We start from the raw sequence: 13,902 nt of genomic DNA on the forward strand, positions 1-13,902 counted from the left end.
TTCAATATTTTGGCAATGTTTTCTTAGACTATGTTAGTAATATGTAACCGATTACTCGCGGTTGACTCGAGGTTAGTATTACAAGTGTTCTCATAATTGGTATGTCGCAGTCTTCGATGTTCTGTACGTGTGCCTGACACGGGATACTTCCTATTGGGATGCAGCTGACCATTAATCAGCAAATCAGCAACGCACCCCTAGTCTGTACCCCATATCTAGCGTGGTGCGTCTTTCTCGACTCGAGGAATCCAGGATAGAATGGCCACTAGCCGGCGCAATCATCAGCTCGTGTAGAGTTGTCATGAGCGGTACAACCTTTGGCTCTTGTTGAATAATCAGTGGACTGCACAACCTTCGGCCCGTGCATCTGTAAAGAGTGTGTGTATGTATTGCCGCGACTAAGTAAAAGTTTATCGATCGGATAGGAGGGATATGAAACGGGGACACAACGAAGGAAACATCATTAAACGTTGACATCGGCGTTTCTGAGGAACAGGTATAGATGAAGCAGAAGATCAGGATCACGGCTACCTAAGATATCCCGGACGGGGATATCCGATTGTCTGCCTTGTGCTCTCAGTGCTCTAGAGAGCTGAGAGCGAGCAGCATGGAAACGGATACACGACCAGACAACATGCTCGATGTCGTGGTAGCCATCGCCACAATCACAAAGATTGTTTGCTGCGAGCCCAATGCGATAGAGATGCGCGTTTAGGTTGTAGTGATTGGACATAAGCCGAGATATCACGCGAATGAAATCACGACCTACATTCAATCCCTTGAACCATGCACTCGTCGAGACCTTAGGGATAATCGTGTGTAACCAACGACCGAACTCATCTTCACTCCACATGCGCTGCCAACTTACGAGCGTATACTGACGAGGAATGTGGAAAAATTCATTATAAGCAATTTGCCTTTCAAAAAGTGTGCCTTCTAAAGCGCCCACCTTAGCTAGCGAGTCCGCTTTCTCATTCCCCGGAATCGAGCAATGAGAGGGAACCCATGCTAAGCTAATCTTGAATAATTTTTCGACCAAAACACTCAATAGTTGTCTTATTCTTGTTAGGAAATAAGATGAGCGTTTATCAACTTTCATTGAGCGGATTGCCTCTATTGAGCTGATACTGTCTGAAAAAATAAAATAGTGGTCGATGGGCAATGTTTCAATGATCCCTAATGCGTAATATATCGCACCCAGTTCAGCGACATACACGGAACAAGGATCTTTGAGTTTGAAAGAGGCACTGGAATTTTCATTGAAGATGCCGAAGCCAGTGGACTCGTTTATGAATGAACCGTCAGTAAAGAACATTTTATCAGATCTAACTATGCCCCCATATTCTGCCGAAAATATCGGCGGAATAGAATCTGAGCGTAGATGATCTGGGATTCCATGGATTTTTTGTCGCATGGACAGATCAAAAATGACAGAGGAATTGCAAAAGTATGGGAAGCAAACTTGGTTGGAGATGCCTGGTGAAGGGTGCACGTCGTGGGTAAGGTACTCATGGTATAAAGACATAAAACTTGACTGAGGAATCAGTTGGAGTAGATTTTCGAAGTTATCAATCACCAATGGATTCATGATCTTGCAACGGATGAGAAATCTGTAGGATAATTCTGTGAACCGAAGAGTAAGCGGGGGTACTCCTGCCAAAACTTCGAGACTCATCGTATGTGTCGAATGCAAACACCCCATGGCTATACGCAAGCAACGATATTGTATTCTCTCCAGCTTGAGAATATGAATCCTGGCAGCTGATCGGAAGCAAAAACTGCCATATTCTAACACTGATAATACCGTTGTTTTGTACAACTGAATGAGGTCTCCTGGATGGGCACCCCACCATGTTCCGGTTATTGTTTGGAGAAAATTTATTCTTTGCTGGCATTTCTGTTTCAAATACGCAATGTGTCTCCCCCAGGTACATTTAGAATCAAAATATACTCCAAGGTATTTGAAAAACATCGAGTGCCTGATCGCTTTGCCGGATAGGTGAAGCTGGAATTGGGCGGGTTCGTGCTTCCTAGAAAAAACGACCATTTCAGTTTTCTCCGTAGAGAATTCGATACCCAGCTTGAGGGCCCACGTGAACAGATTGTTCAGGGTATCTTGCAACGACTTTTGCAGAACGACGGGATTAGTACCCGTGATGGAAATAACTCCATCGTCTGCAAGTTGTCTCAGCGTGCAGTCTCTAGTTAGACAATCATCCATATCATTGCCGTAAAAACTGCACAAGAGGGGGCTTAGGCAGGAGCCTTGTGGTAGGCCCATAAAACTGTAACGAGAAGATTTCTGGCTGCCATGAGAGAAAATCATGTGTTTTTCTGACAGTAAATTGTACAGGAAATTGTTAAGAATTGGTGAAAGTCCACGATTATGAAGCTTCTCTGAAAGAATTTCCATGGAAACTGAATCAAATGCCCCTTTGATATCGAGAAAAACGGAAGCCATTTGTTCTTTGCGAGCAAATTCGACCCACTTGTCCAAACGAAGTAGAATCATTTTCTCTAACAATTTACGAATACAGGATAACATTGAAATCGGCCTATACGAGTTGTGATCGCTAGCCGGCTTGTTGGGTTTCCGTATGGCTATCACTCTCACTTGTCTCCAGTCATGCGGGACAATATTCAGCTCCAGAAACTTGTTGAACAAGTTCAGCAAACGCTGTTTTGCCAAGTCGGGAAGATTATTCAACAAGTTGAATTTAATCTTGTCCGACCCCGGAGCTGAATTGTTACATGAGAGGAGGGCAATTGAGAATTCTACCATCGAAAAATTCTCATAATCGCATTGGAGCGGAATATCGCGTACGACGCTTTGTGCAGGAACAGAATCGGGACAAACCTTCCTTGCAAATTTGAAAATCCAACGGTCAGAGTATTCCTCACTTTCATTGGTATGGTTCCAGCCACGCATTCTCCTAGCCGTATTCCAAAGAGTACTCATAGCGGTCTCCCTTGACAAACCATTGACGAATTTCCGCCAATATCCACGCTTTTTTGCTTTAATCAGACCTTTTAGTTTGGCTTCTAGAGCTTGGTACTTTCGAAACCATTCCACTAATCCAGTTTTCCTGAATTTTTTGAAAGCGGATGATTTTTCAAGGTAGACCTTTGAACACTCCTTGCCCCACCAAAGTGATGGAGGACGACGTCGGAAAGTGGTAGCCGGTACACGTTTCTTTTGAGCTTGAAGTGCGCTTTCGTAAATCAAACTCGATATAAAGTTATACTCTTCGAGTGGAGGAAGTTCATGCATTGAAACAATTGCTTCAGATATTATTTCCGCAAATGTTCTCCAGTCAATATTCTTCGTGAGGTCATACGAAATATTGACTGACTCACGAGAGCTTGATTCATTAGCGATCGATAAAATTATTTGTAGGTGATCACTACCGTGGGGATCTTGGATTACCTTCCACATGCAATCCAGGGATAACGAAGAAGAGCATAGAGATATGTCTAGCATGCTTTCCCGTGCAGGAGGGTTGGCTATTCTGGTTGCTTCCCCAGTATTCAAAACTGTAAATTTGAAGTTGTCGCACAGATCATAAATCAAAGTGGCACGGTTGTCATCGTAGAGTGATCCCCATGCTGTTCCATGGGAGTTGAAATCACCTAAGATTACCCGCGGCTCCGGCATTGCCTCGATAGTATCAAAGAACTGATGGCGGCCTACCGTAGTTCTGGGAGGGATATATATCGAAGCAATGCAGAGGTCTTTGCCATTGATTTGTGTCTGGCAAGCAACAACTTCAATGCCTGTCATCGATGGGAGAATGACTCTATAGAAGAAGTGACATTTTTTAATCCCCAATAGTTCGATCGAAGCGAAAAGTGTTGAAATCGTGGAAATTCAGCTCGTCGGCTGAAGAAAGCCATGTTTCACACAGAGAAAATACATCACAGTTAGAGCTGTAAACTAAAAATTGAAACTGATCTAGTTTAGGAATAATGCTTCTGCAATTCCACTGTATTACAGTGGTCAAATCCTTGACCTCTTGCACTGAATCAGGCATCGAGAGAAATGAACGCTGCCAAAAAACCACATTTTTCTTTCAAAAATGTTCTCACAATCGGAAGCAAACATAATACTATGCTTTTAAGAGGGTCGTTTATATTTAAAGCATTTAAAATGTTGTCCACCAGGTCAGAAAGCGCAAGCAAGCCAGATTGTGGCTGTTGCCTCGACCGCGAAAAAGGAGCAGACGTGTTGGGTGCTGCTCCGGGAAGTGCTGAGGACCCCTGGTGCGTGGAAGAACAGCTTAAACCAGGAGGTACTTGCTTCGGTCTATTCTCAACACGTTCAATTCGAGTTTTCATTCCAACTTGGGAAGTTTCGGTCGTCTTTCTGGGGAGTGATGGAAAAGAAGTAATTTTTCTTTTCCTGATGGCACCCTGCGATGTACCGGAACTTCCTGCATTGGGAGCGTCAGCAACAGGCTCGTCGTTCTGCAGAATGGAGTAGGGATTGTCCTGAGTCGTTGGAACGGGACTCTTAAGCATTTCTGCATAAGTCCGCTTGGAACGTTCTTTTAAGGAACGCTTGATTTTTTCCCCTCGTTGTATGTACACCGGGCATTGAGTAAGATCATGAGGAGTTCCGCCGCAATGAAGACACTTGCGCTCTTTCGGGCAAGGATTCTCATCATGGCTCTCTCCACAATCTGCGCAACGTTTTTTGTTGCAACAATAGGCGGCCGTGTGACCGAGTTGCATACATTTGTTGCATTTCATTACCCGGGGTTCAAACAACCGAACAGGTAAACGAAGTGCACCTATTGCAACGTAGTTAGGAAGGGCGGAACCCTCAAAAGTCACACGAAAAGAGTTTGTCCGATTGAGAACCCTTTTGTCATTTTTAAGTGACACAGATTTCAGTCGATCGCATGCAAGAATCTTCACACTTTTAAGTGAAGAGTTCTTGAAGCGACCGACACCATCGAGTATCTCTTTTCGAGTCAAACCCTTTTCGTTTATTACACCGTCTATTTCAACGTTGCAACAGGGTACGTATACGCGATACTCGATCGGAAAGAGATCACAGCGCGTTATTTCATTCGCTTGGGTTCTGCTGGAGACGACAACTCGTAATTTGTCTGGCCCCATCCGAGTAATCTCGGTAACTTCGGAAAATTTCTGTGTCAACTCTTTTGAGATGCGAATGACATTAAGAGGTTTGGATTTTCGTCTAAAGTATTCGATAAATGGGCCTTTGGTGCCATCAGGGCGTTCTTTTAGACGAAAATCCTGCTTCTCGTCTTTTTCCTCATCTTCAGAGGAATTTTCCTCCTCATCTTCTGTTTCATCCTCCTGCTCTTCAGGAGGAGGTTCATTATCTGATATATTCTTTGGCGTGGATGGGGGATCCTCCCCGCCCTCTGCCATATTAATAAAAACGAAGAAGTAGACAACTGTTCGATATGAACAGAATATAATAATATGGAAAATATAAATTAGTAAAAGAAATTATATTTCTATATTAGTTATTGTTGAAAATTTTATTTATTTCAATTTTTGTTATTATGTGTAATTTGAAAATGAAAAAAGTTCCAATAATAGTTCAACGGTGATGTATCAAAATGGACACCCCTAATGCCAACGCTTGCCGATTTGGTAAACACAAAGTTTAAACAATGGTGTAAATCGTGCACAGAAGCTATTCAGAATGATGGAAGAAGAAAGAGGAAAATAAACTTCTACTTGCCGCCGCTGTGTAGCGTGTGTGATGATGTGTCTTGCTGCCGGATTGTCGCGATAGCGCACCACTTTTTATGAGCTTTACTTCGCTCGCAGCGCACCAGATGAAAAAATACACACTAGAAACGGATGTAAAAAAAACACCTGTATCGGATCAAATATAGGTTCGACCGATCTGCTTGCGAGTTGTCGAAGCAATGATACTTGATAATGACAAAGTAAATACTTGATAAATGCTGTTTTATTCATACGAAATCAAGTAAACTTCCATTTTCGAAAAGTTCATACTCAGTTGCCAGTTTTATTCATACCAAACGTAGTAAATACTTAATGTCACTGCTCGAATGTGTTGAATTTGATTCGATTTATAAATGCAATTATACTTAAACGAATTGAAATACATTTATAGGAATAGTTTGAAAAGAACCAACTAAAATTTCTCAAGAATATTTTCTCGAAAAGATCAAACTCACTGGGAAGGTTGAAGGGTTGTGTCCGAGACATGGCCGCATAGTTGACATTGGTTTACGTTACGATATTTGGTTGGGGTTCTGCCAAAACGAACCAAGTGCCGTTTTTTCAAAATTGAGTTACTTACACCATTGGATGCAGAAAATAATAATCTATCGACTGTAAAATAACCATGTTATTCGGACAATGGACAACAGCTCCAAACGAAAAATTCTGTGTAGCAGACTGTAAAAAAAACGAAATTGCGTACAACCAAAGCGAACCATAAACCCACAATATGGCATGGGACGATATTGATCGTCCCAAGACGGCAGATTCGAATCTTGAACGGATTTTTCTGTTTCGGAAAGCTCTCGGAATCAGATGTCGTCGGGATCTGGTAAGTAAGACAGGCTAAGGGCTGCCATGAAGTGTAAAAGCGCTTATCTGCATTTTTCAAAATTGTGTTCAACCACAACGAACCAAGTGTAATGCATTCCTTAATCAATTTGTTTTCATTTATTAAGATATTGTTTCGTAAAAAACAGCAAAAGTGCGTCAATACATATACCATTCAAGAAATTAGTCAAGAACCATTGCAAAACACTAATGTGTTGAGTAATGATATTATGTTAATAACTAGCATGTACTTGGTTCGCTCTGGCTGCAAAGAAAACGAAGTTTTGCGTGTCAAGCAGAAACATAGTTTTGTTTTTTCATATTTCTAAAGGTTCTGAACCAGAAATTGACGAAGATGTGTGCTTACAGCTTGAAAGGAAGTATTATGTTTTACATCCTGTTTGTGACGCGTGAGTGGTAAAATGATAGATTTGATCCGACACAGTCATCTAGTGGGAGCCCAACTTCAAGTTGAAATACCTCAAAATAATGTTTTTGGCGCTTGGTTCGTTTTGGCATTTGTTAGCATTTGGCCCCGACCATTTGTTAGCATGTTGATTTTGAACATCGTTGAGCAAAATACGCCTTACGGTCTACATAAATGTAGGGGAAGTTAGAAACATTCATGTAAACCCTATTTTTATTGTTGTGGAGTGTTCGAATCGATTGATTTAAAAATCTAGCAATTGCATCAAGAAATGACTGACAAACGTCCAATATTGGATAATTTTCGTGACGCCACCAATAATTTGTTTTTAAAATTTCAACCTTAATATTTCCAAGAGACGTAATTCTACGTCATTAATCCAAAACATAGCTACTTTGTGATAACGAACGAAGGTCGCAGATTTGAGTTTGATTGACTGAAATGTAAAACACAAGTGACCAGAAGAAAACTAATATGCAAAAAAGCGTCCAATGTCCATACATGTTCACTCATTGCTTCATTTGCATTCATTCCTGTTACCACGAGAGTTGTTTTCTTTCAACTGGAAAATAGTCCCAGAATACAGCACACAAAAAAGAGGACCTTCCGTTGCATATTATTGCCACCGTTCTCGTTTAACACATGCTGTCGACGCTGGCGGAGATTTTCCTTCCTCGAATTTCCCACCTCTCCCCACAAGGGCACACATATGCTCGAGGAACCCCCGTCATCGCTTAACCATCCTCATCCTCTCTTACCGGAGCACGTTTTTCGAAGTTCGAATTTCGAAACACAAACGTAAACAAATGGTTTTCTCTCTTGGCGCGCAGCGGAGAATCGGAGCACAAGAGAGCGACTCGCCGGTCAGCCAGTGTTTCTCCCACAGCCGTTTTTCCGGATCCGCCTGCCTGATCCTTCGTCGGGGTCGGTTGCCGTCCGCCCAGCTGGCTGAGCGCTGAAGCTCAACAGTTCTTCACTAGCGCTGCCAGCGTGAACACGTGCCAATCCGCGCGGATCCCCGCAGATTTTCCGATTCCGAGACTTCCGAGGAGGGAAAATTTCCACACGCCGAAATCCGTTGAAGTTGAGTTGCCGTTAGGATATTAGGGGTAACAGAGAAAAAGAGAGCAAAGGAGGAACTGGTGTTTGGTGTTTGGATAGCCACCCAAGTGGTTAAAGACGCACCAAGAAATCGAAACGAGTTGCAGTGAAAAATAATTAGCCAAAGTGAGTGAAATTTTCCCAAGGTGCGTTATCGCCGCCCATAGCTCGAGGCTTAAGTGGTTTCGGAAGACGGCAGGGAAATTTTCTATCGTGGTGGATTTTCCTTCGAGTACGACATCGAGTTCAAAACGTAACGGATCTCGGTGTTGGATTCGCTGGTCGTTTGCCACTTCAGCTGACAGAGGGGAGGGATCGAATTCAGCTGTCATCGCCATAGCGCGCGCGGTCTACGGGTGTTTGACGCTAATAGGATTCGGGATTAACGCCTGTTGAGAGCCGTATAGGTGAGCGGTCGTGATAGTTTGGGACAGGCCAGCGGGAACAGATTGCTTGCTGGAAAATAAATCCAATGGTAACCAATAAATAAGGTGTACCTGGGGTGGGGATGGTGTTGGAGCGCATGTGGTGGAAATAGTGGTACTGGTGATGGTGGGAGGACTATTATTCATTTTCACCCCGAATGGAAGTGAATTAGTCAGTGTGGGGGTGTGAAGGGAAAGGTGACACAGTGGATATCGCTTTCGAGGTGAGAAGTAGTGAAAAAATAGTGAAAATTAATTGCAGATGGCTTTGGTGAGTGTCCCATCCGTTTTGAGCACTGGAATGGGATGCGATCGGGAGATGCATTCTAATGCCACTGAGTGGTAGTGTATGGTGTCGAATGGATTTTAATTGGATTAAACTGAGAGTAATTGAATTTGTTTTAATTAGAAACACTGTTATTGTTATTCTGTGGCGGTTCACGATGCAATTTACGCAAATAGGGCTGCCAGGCAAAAGTATAGAGTAAACTTCCGCCCTACGAGAGGATAAACTGTATGTGACACATTGAAAGTAGTGCTCGATTTCAGAGGTGAGTGCTTGTATTGAGTTGTATTGTGTGTGCCCAATTAGTTTTAGTGATTATCATTTGGATGAGTATATTCAATGTTTGTGATTCCAGGCAATTTTGTTCGATGTTTCAAACTTCAAAAATGGTTTGACAATCAATTCCATATTATTCGGATTGTTTCCAGCATGCCGTTTGGTGTGCAGATTCAAATTGTGAACAACTTTCAATTGAATTTGAAAATGGGCTACAACATTTTTGAAATGAATGAAGTGGAAAATTGTACAGAGTAAAAAATATTGTTCTTCCAGAAAAAAAAAATTCATAAAATTACTCCTTTACACTCTTTTACTTTGAGAATGTATACGTTATATCGAGTGACGTTATATCGCGTGATGTTATATGGAAGTTCCCTTGTATAAGGTAGGAAAAAATTATAGGAGGTTGTGTCCAAGATACGACCGCATTGTTGACGTAGAATGATACTCTTATTTTATATAAGTCGCCATACATTGTTGGCTTGAAACTACTAGGAATGTAAACACTTCTCAACATTTTGCGCTATTCTCAAAAGAAACGCTTATGTTAATATTACTGGCCTCGAAAAAAGTTGCATTACTTTCTCATGCTAGAGGGAAGCGCAGCTGTCACCCTTAGCGGAGGAGGCTTTGCTACTGGCAAGCGAAATCTAATCACATACAAAATTCCAGAACGACATTTACTATCTTGGTGACTAAACAAGCAAAATAAACTCTTTTTGTTAATAACAATCTCGAAAACAGTAGCAATGCTTCATTATTATCAATATTAGCGCAAATGCAATCCTAGTTGAAGGCAGTTTTGCGACTGGCACGCGAACCCAAATGACTTACAACATTCCAATAAGACTTTCAAGTTGCTTGGTATTCCCCAAATATTTTTTTGGCGCTCAACCTTAACGCCTGCTTCGCCATGTCAGTTTAATGCATTGATGCGTTGTCAAAGGCATCAACGAAGCCCTTATGATGACGGAAAACAAACTTTTTAACAGCTTTGAAAAAGACTGAATTATGCTTGTTCTTTGCTGTAACACCCATCGATGCGAATTCGCTGATGACTTTGTCAAGAGCGACCGCCTTCACCACCAGCGGGGGGAGCTTGATTTTGGTTGCTGTCTGGCTAACGGCGTTTACATTTTCGACCGACGCGCCGAAATCGCCTACTTCGCTGTTGTTCGATGCGGTGTCACACTCGCGAAGGCTCGGTTCAGTGCGAGCGCTTTTCACTGCACCAACATCGCGTGCAGCATTAGATGACGCTTACCTCGGAATTTTATTGCCCCTGGCAATGCGTTCGTTTTTTGCAGGACTCGAGCATGCCTTCCTCTTCTTCATGCTCATCACACACTACGCGAAGCGTCCAATTTATGACGCGGAAAGAAAAACACACGATATGAATAACGCCAAAAACGAACTGAAAAATCCACACGACGATATCCAAGTTGGATTACCACTGGTGGGGTCCAATCTTAGATCTTTCTTTCTTTCTTTCTTTGTTTTTAAGAGGCTTTAAACTTTTGCAGTTCATTCGCCTCTATCTTAGATCGAAGCACAGCGAAAGCAAAGTGAACTGGATTGCTCAACAGTCCGATGCCGAATGAAAGTTTGCTTCAGCGGTAGCCACTGTTTATACTCTTGGCAAGTATTCCCCTTCATTCTTTTACCTTTTCCTTTGTTCACGGAGACTTTAAATCCTACGATTTTCCCTCCGTTGGTCGTCGATAAGTTGCTCGTTATTGACAGCTCTGTTCGGGAAAGCACACAAATGGACAGAACATATGTATGGGAAAATGAAAACGCTTAAAGTTTTCAGGAATTTTAACCATCTTCAAACCAGGGGAATCTAATGTATAGCATATTAAACAAATCTTACGGAATTTCCGATTCGTTTAGTATGTAAATCGCCAAAATCCGTTCGCGACAAAAATAGTTATTAACGTTAACTTTATTTCATAAAAACGTGACCTGTTTTCTGATTTGGCACCCTTAATAAAAGACGTAGTTCTACGTCAAAAAAATTTTCCAACGAGGAAAAGAAGCTTATTTTTTTATTTGATGGGATTGATTGATTCCTCAATGACGTTAAAGATAGAGCTCAGAAATCTTGTCAGGAACAAAAAAAATCAAGGGGTTGTATCCGAGATATGACCGCTTAGGACGTATGACTACGCAATCTTTTTTTTTTTTAATTTTGTTGTAAGTTTTGTTGGTTTATTATTTCGGATACTATTTGCGAATACGCCGAAAGTTCGTAAATAACTCATTAGTAAAAAGTTCCGGGGACCCTGAAAAGGTGTAATGGCTTCAGTGGTTTTGAATAATCATTTCAAGAAGCAAAGATTCTTTCTTGCCTTTGCGAGAACAATACACTAATTGGCGATATGTCGCAATTTATTTCTTTATATCAATGCACGCATTGCACTAAGTATTTAACGAGAGGCATCTTCCGCACATCGCCATTCAACAAGCATCAAACACGCGTCTAACAGATGGACACAGTAGCAGCGATAAATTTCAAGTGAAATCTTCGCTAGCGTTCACAGCTCGAGGCGAAACATAAAACACAAAACGAGCAGAGTAAGCGACCTTTGTTGTTTCGGGCACAGAAATATTCTAATAATTTTCTCTTTTCTCTATCCCAACTTCATTGCTTCTATTCTTCTTCTTTTCCTTTATTTACGGAGACTTTAAATCCAACGATTCATTCGTCTCCGACTGTTTCTATTCTAGCGGCTGCATAAGTTGCTCGTTATTAGCAGCTTTGTTCGGGAAAGCACACAAATGGACAGAATGAATGTATGGGGAAATGGGAATGCTTCCAATTTTCATGAATTTAAACCATATACAGACTATGGGATTGTAATGTGTAGCATATCAAACAAATCCTAGAAAGTTTCCGATTCGATTGGTACGCAAATCGTTAAAACTCGTTCGCAGCAAAAATAGTTATTAACGTTAACTTTATTTCATAAAAACGTGACCTGTTTTCTGATTTGGCACCCTTAATGTAAGACGTAGTCCTACGTCAAAAAATTGTAAGAGGTTGTATCTAGGACGCGACCGCATATTTTCGACGTAGAACTACGCAATTATATTATGTAATCCACTTGTTTACTTTGAATATTATTTTAGAATATATCGAAATTTTTGTTATAGATTATGTTCTTCGTTGCAAATAAATTTGATGAACGTCCTTTTACGTTTGATATGATGCCTAGGACTACCAAAATATGTGAACGGAAGAATTGTCAAACGATCATTGTATTTTACATTTCCCTCTGAAATTATTGCACATCTCATGTTTACGTAGTTCTCGAACCGCGAAAGTTTATTCACCTCTAGTATCTGAAATGGCGATTCCCAGTCTTCTCATTTTAAAAGTACGTTTTAGTGAAACATATTCCGGTCTACACAACGACAAGCGAGTACAGAACTACTCAACACAAAAAAATACCCCCAACTTGCATATTTTGACAAAGCGAATTCCCCCAGACACATTTATTTTGAAGTCCGTGTTAGGGAAACATAGCTCGGTGGGAACAAAAATACCCCCAACTTGCATGTATATTTGCAAAGCGGATTTCCACAGGTACATTGATTTTGAAGTCTGTGTTGGGGAAACTGTAAATCGGGCCAATCAAAACTTGGCAGTTAGGGCGTTTAGATAACGCTAGACATTTTACAGTTCAGTTCAATTGTTCATCTCATGAAAAATTGCATTTTATTAATTGTGATAGATGAGTAGAAATATTTATTGATTTATTTATTTATTTAATTCGTATTATGTAACTTGAGACTTTAGTCTCATTTAAATGCTACAATGATTTGTATACAGAATAGTGCGTCACTAATACAACTTTTATGATTTCAATTTGACTAATTCTACTAATTTAACGGTTAAAGTGCTCTAAACATTTCTTCTTAAATGCAAATTTCGAATTTATTAGAGTTAGATTGTTGGGTAATGAGTTCCAATGTGAAACACCTCTCATGAAGAATGAATTGCCGTATTTGGAAGTGGAGTGTCGAAGAATAACATATTTCCTTGCGCGCGCGGTTCTCAAAATATTTAATTTTTCGTGTAAATAGCCAGGATGGCTTGTTCTCGCAAGATCAAATAAGAATAAACAACATCTTATAGGTGCAAACTTTATAAATGGGCAATTGAGCAGACGATATTGTAAATGAGAAACCCTGGAAAATCTATTTAAGTTTAATACATATCGTACACATGCATTCGATGCTATTTGTAATCTCGATTGAGCGTACATTGATGATTCGGAAAGCAGGAAATCACAAGCTATGAAATGAGGTAATGCAAGAGTTTTGAAAAGCTTGAGTTTCATATCGGCGCTGAGGAAAGATGTAGTAGCATACAATGTACGAAGACCAGCATACACTTTCCCACATTGTTTGAATATATATTTATCAAAACTGAAGTTGGATTGAATAGTAATACCAAGGCTGACACCATCTTCAACAAATTCTATTGTGGAGTTCTTAAACTCCAACGTCGGTTTTAGTATAATGTTGTTTTGAGAGTTGTTTATGAATAAAGCATTGGTTTTATTAAAATTCAACACAAGCTTATTCATGTTCGACCATGCATATATTCTGGCTAAATCATCGTTGATTTTCTTTGAAACCATTGTTGCCGAATTATCCTGACAATCAAAGTAAATTTGCACATCGTCCGCAAAGATGTGAATTTTGCAAAATTTCAACACTTGAGGAAGATTATTAATATATGAAGAGAACAATATTGGTCCTAGAATTGAGCCCTGAGGTACTCCAGAGCATATAATATATGGACTATATTAGGC

General features: G+C 40.7%; 2 protein-coding genes across 6 annotated transcripts in view; both read left to right on the plus strand.

Annotated features, from left to right (window-relative positions):
• The first annotated feature begins 5,514 nt into the window (after positions 1-5,514).
• The window catches only part of LOC129767021 (uncharacterized), a 478,091-nt gene continuing 469,703 nt past the window's right edge, over positions 5,515-13,902 (plus strand). Inside the window, 1 exon segment of the mRNA XM_055767625.1 lies at positions 5,515-5,639. The gene's annotated coding sequence lies outside the window, so the exon portion shown is untranslated.
• Positions 7,971-13,902, plus strand: part of LOC129769883 (diuretic hormone receptor-like) — a 252,668-nt gene continuing 246,736 nt past the window's right edge. For 4 of the 5 annotated variants that reach the window (XR_008741992.1, XR_008741993.1, XM_055772396.1 and 1 more), the window contains exon 1: positions 7,971-9,065. The gene's annotated coding sequence lies outside the window, so the exon portion shown is untranslated. The remainder of the gene's footprint in view (positions 9,066-13,902) is intronic. The other variant, XM_055772394.1, reaches the window with a different exon arrangement.

Source organism: Toxorhynchites rutilus, chromosome 2, assembly GCF_029784135.1.
Source record: "Toxorhynchites rutilus septentrionalis strain SRP chromosome 2, ASM2978413v1, whole genome shotgun sequence".
Classification (NCBI taxonomy): Eukaryota; Metazoa; Arthropoda; class Insecta; order Diptera; family Culicidae; genus Toxorhynchites; species Toxorhynchites rutilus.